General features: G+C 43.5%; 1 long non-coding RNA gene across 1 annotated transcript in view; it reads right to left on the bottom strand.

Moving 5' to 3' along the window:
* Window positions 1–6: 6 nt before the first annotated feature.
* The window catches only part of LOC106805767, a 10,030-nt gene continuing 5,036 nt past the window's right edge, over window positions 7–5,000 (bottom strand). The window contains exon 3 of the long non-coding RNA XR_001393466.1: window positions 7–399. This is a non-coding gene — a long non-coding RNA (uncharacterized LOC106805767). The remainder of the gene's footprint in view (window positions 400–5,000) is intronic.

Here is a 5,000-nt window from a genome sequence, read left to right as displayed (position 1 = left end):
TGGTACATTAACCCCTTGTTTGCGACAGACCTTAAAACGACTTTTTCAGTTTACTTGCATATTTTATAAAATCAGCCGAACAGATGTTTAGAACTGATGGTTATATCAATGTTTTTGATTGAAATATAGATGAAGCAATGCATTTTAGGCAGTTCTATGCTGTTAAGGGGGTTAAGGGCCCAAAAATATACCAAAAGATCTGGCAAATTTTGATAATTTTGACCATAATAAAGAACGTTTCCATGCATACTGCCACCAATACATGGTACAACAGTATCATAGGTCTACCTGACTGAAGGCCTGCCTATCCATCAGTCTGGGTGTATCATTGATATAAAAATCAGTTGAAGCATGGTAAACGGGTACAACATGGTAGATTAACCCCTTGTTTGCGACAGACTTTACAACTACTTTTTCAGTTTACTTGCATATTTTATAAAATCAGCCATGCAGATGTTTAGAACTGATGGTTATATCAATGTTTTTGATTGAAATATAGATGAAGCAATGCATTTTAGGCAGTTCTATGCTGTTAAGGGGGTTAAGGGCCCAAAAATATACCAAAAAATCTGGCAATTTTTGATAATTTTGACCATAATAAAGAACGTTTCCATGCATACTGCCACCAATACATGGTACAACAGTATCATAGGTCTACCTGACTGAAGGCCTATCCATCAGTCTGGTGTATCATTGATATAAATATCAGTGGAGTTAGGAGTTAATCTACCATGTTGTACCCGTTTACCATGCTTCAACTGATTTTTATATCAATGATACACCCAGACTGATGGATAGGCAGGCCTTCAGTCAGGTAGACCTATGATACTGTTGTACCATGTATTGGTGGCAGTATGCATGGAAACGTTCTTTATTATGGTCAAAATTATCAAAAATTGACAGATTTTTTGGTATATTTTTGGGCCCTTAACCCCCTTAACAGTATAGAACTGCCTAAAATGCATTGCTTCATCTATATTTCAATCAAAAACATTGATATAACCATCAGTTCTAAACATCTGCACGGCTGATTTGATAAAATATGCAAGTAAACGGAAAAAGTAGTTTTCAGGTCTGTTGCAAACAAGGGGTTAATGTACCATGTTGTACCCGTTTACCATGCTGAAACAATTTTTTTTATCAATAGCACATCTAGGCCCATGAATAGAGTCAGATCTGACACAGTGATAACATGTATTGGTGAAATAGTGCAAGAAAATATACAATGTTTTGGTCGTAATCGCCAAAAAATGCCAAATTTGGGGTATAATTTTGGCCCCCTAACCCCCTTAGCAGCATAAAACTGCCTCAAAGACATTGCTACATATCTATTTCAATGAAATACATTGATATAACCATCAATTATAAAATATAATGGGGTTGATTTCATAAAATAAGCAAGTAACTGAAAATGACATTTTTTCAGATTTTACCATAAAAAAGGGTTAATTCGGCATGTTGGCCAAGGTTGCTGCAACTACAACATGGCTTTTCATAAACTAGGGATCCAGACGGTTAAAATGAGACCATTCCCAGCTAGTTATACCTCCGGTAGGGGTGCACTTAATTTTTCGGGTCTCGGCCGCTGCACTAATATAGGTATATCCGGATATGGTTTAGGTGCGCGCGCCGTGTGTGTGTTTGTCGATGTGCGTGCACACGTGTGTGTGTGTGTGTGCGTGCGTGCGTGCGTGTGTGCGTGCGTGCGTGCGTGCGTGCGTGTGTGTGTGTGAGGAAGAGTGGCGAAAAAGGATGTCGAACTTCCGACATTTCTTCAGGTAAGCATTCTGTACCTGAACCGCCGTGCTGCTTACTGCGTTTCTGCCATTTCTGGTCGTTGTTCTCGTCGTACTATTTCGAAAATTGACTTGCGTTGGAAGGCGAGCAGAATGAACTCAATAGCGCATAGCAAATGTAAATCGTAAACGTCATCTTAGAGTAATCATTCTGTCAGAAAGATTACTCCAATACTTCATATACAGAAGAGAGACGTTATAATAGTGAGATTGAAATTCCTGCGTGGTTGTCCCAGCAATTCATGTCTGGAAACGCTAAAGTGTCAAGAGAAAGGTGCCATGGTTCTCTGCGTTTTGATTTTTTGATTTATTTATTTCGATAATTAACAATGCGTTATTAGTATGTTGCTAATAACGCGTGTGAGACACGCTTCAAATAAGAGATGCCGCAACAGAATGTAAATCTCGCCGAATAAAGTTTATAATGGCGATGTACAATAAATGGGTGCATGTTGAATTTATATTCTCAATCATGTTTTCCATGTAGCCCCCTTATACCTTCTGATGTATACATAAGGGAAATACTCATAACAGCCTATATAATGTGCTCATATATAGGCATATATACACATATATAAGCACGCATATATATATATATATATATATATATATATATATATATAATTGTATAATATAATTTATTTATTTAATTATTCATATAATAGGCGCTTAATTATAGAATCACGGTACATACCGTTATTCGTTTGTTCTTCGCATCTTGAGCGTTGCAAATAGGAAATGGGTTTCTGACCCTTTTCCGATTTTTTAAATGAAATAGAAAATAGGAAAAGTGGGTTTTCTGATCCGTTTCCTATTTTAAAAGTCTAAATAAAGGAAATGAGAATAGGTTTTCTGATCCGTTCTATTTTAAAAGTCTAACATAGGAAAATGAGAATAGGGTTTCTGATTACGTCTTCCTTATTTGCGGACGTGCACGCGAAGTGCATATGCAGATACACGGGTTCACGTGACACGCACGTGTACGGCACGTAGCACAGCGGGTACTAACGCACGTACAGCAGGCAGGTGGCGGCGCACAAGGGTATTTCTGAAGGGGGCGAAACTCAGGGGCGTGTACAGGATGCACCGCGAAGGGGGGTCTGGGGGCTGCTCCCCCAGGAAATTTCTTTAAATTAGACCGCGCTCAGATGGCGTTTTCTAGCGGCCGAGGCAGGGGGGGTCGCGGACGCCCGCTGGATCCCCCCCACTGTACACGCCCCTGGTGAACTGTAGACTGATACCGTGTGCGCTTGCACTTGACGGGTGGAGTCCAGGGGTAAGATTCTATTGATTCATTCAAGCTGGGCGTACTGCAAAATATTTGCCGTAAGATCTTATGTGGCGCATTGCGACGTTGCCTAAGTTGCGAGTTGCATCAACAACAGCTATTTAGTAAATTGTCGTAATGATTTCGCAGTACGCAAGGCGATGGGCCGTTTTAGGATGGCGATTGCAATCAAGCTAAAATTTACGTAAACTCTGTGCGTAAAATTTACAGCGAGGCTGACGAGGTGGTCCGGTAACACTCGAATTTCGGCAGGTGTTTCCCGCATACGCAAGCATTGCATGTATTTTATTGAGAAAGAGCATTATAAAGTGTTACTACTCAACTAAAAATAATATAAATTAATTAGCCATACTATACACAGACAAAGGCGGCGCCTTTGAAACGGCTGTTTTTGTCAATAGCTGTTGGCAATTGTTTTCGTTATAAGCGAGTTCGTAGTTTAGCCGTTGTACGTGCAGCACGCCGTGGCGCACGTTGTACGGTGCACACGCACGCACTTGTACGTGCAAGCACAAGCACGCACGTGTACGTAGCACATGCACGCACGTCGAACTTAGCGCCGTGTACGTACGGCAGCACGTCACTGTGTACGTGCAGCACGCATGGCAGCGTGTACGTGCACATACACGTATGCGCACGCGCACGTGGTACGTGCAGCACGCACGGCACGGCGACTGCACGCGTACGTGTGCTGCTTTCATCGAAGTGTTGAACACAATTCATACAAACGAACATGAGGACAACTATGCACATCTCCGCAGCAGCCTCCTGTAATCAGCTAGAGCCGTATTATGTTTTACAATATAAAAAGAGGCGTCAGTATTTGGGTTGATATGGGTATGTGTCGCAGAGCGTGATTGGTTTATGCTAGTGGCATGCCCTGCAACAGCCACAGCTACGATGGCGTAGTGGATTTCCACTGAATTCATGAGCAACACTTTGCGTACCAGGATGTGCTAGCGCTGCGTTGATCGAAGTAGCGCACCCTAGCAGAGGCTTTGGCGTACGGACTTGTAGAAACTCTGTGTACGCAATAACTTTGCGCGGCAATCGTTTGAATGAATCCGGCCCCAGGGGCCGCGCCTTAGGTGCCCCTAGTGGTGTCGCAGGGGCAGGAAAGCCGCGGCTGGGCAGGGGACCGGGGAAGTTCTCAAGAGTGTTATGCTAATCAAAGCCCTCAATTGCTTGACACAAATTGTGGGCAAGGGAACAAGGAGGCACACATAGTACAAGGAGATGAAGACCCTGGGGGGGGGAAGACGTCACTCCCCACATTATGGTAGGTATCTTGTAATGCTGCCACTGCGAAGTTTTAAAAATGGGGCGGGGGGGGGCTCTGGAACTGAACTCAGACCGTGAAAATGGTGGTCTCCGAACTACATGTTTGTTGAATTTTGGTATGCTCTTGGAACCGCGCTTATGTTCGAAAATGGGGTCTCCGGAACTAGCTAGGATTTCGTTGAAATTCAATGGCTATGAAACTGGACACGTTTAAAAGATGGGGGTCTGCCGGAACTGTGAGGGTAGGGAACAGTGATTTGTTTAAAAATCGTATGCTGTAGCCACTTTTGAGAACCAATAATAATACTTTGTATGTTATGGTACGAGGCGATGAAAACATGACCCGGATAAGATGGACCACGCATAGCATACGCAGCACGCCACACGCACGCATACACAAACACTGAACTGAAGAACTAGACAGAGGGTGCACTCACGCGAGAGAGCATACCTCCGCCAGAAACATACGCCATACGCATACGCGACTCAGCGAACACACGACACATAACCACGATACCGGCTACGCGCCAGCGTTATGCTCGCTCGCCGCCCACGTCCAGCAGCGAGCGCCGGCTGTGGCTGGCTCGTTCGTTGACGCGCTAGATATCATATGCGGTCACACACACACACACACA

The sequence above is a fragment of the Priapulus caudatus genome, unplaced genomic scaffold (assembly GCF_000485595.1).
Source record: "Priapulus caudatus unplaced genomic scaffold, Priapulus_caudatus-5.0.1 Scaffold126, whole genome shotgun sequence".
Taxonomy (NCBI): domain Eukaryota; kingdom Metazoa; phylum Priapulida; class Priapulimorpha; order Priapulimorphida; family Priapulidae; genus Priapulus; species Priapulus caudatus.
The sequence above is the reverse complement of the archived record's forward strand: the minus strand, read 5'-3'. Positions and strand labels throughout refer to the sequence as shown.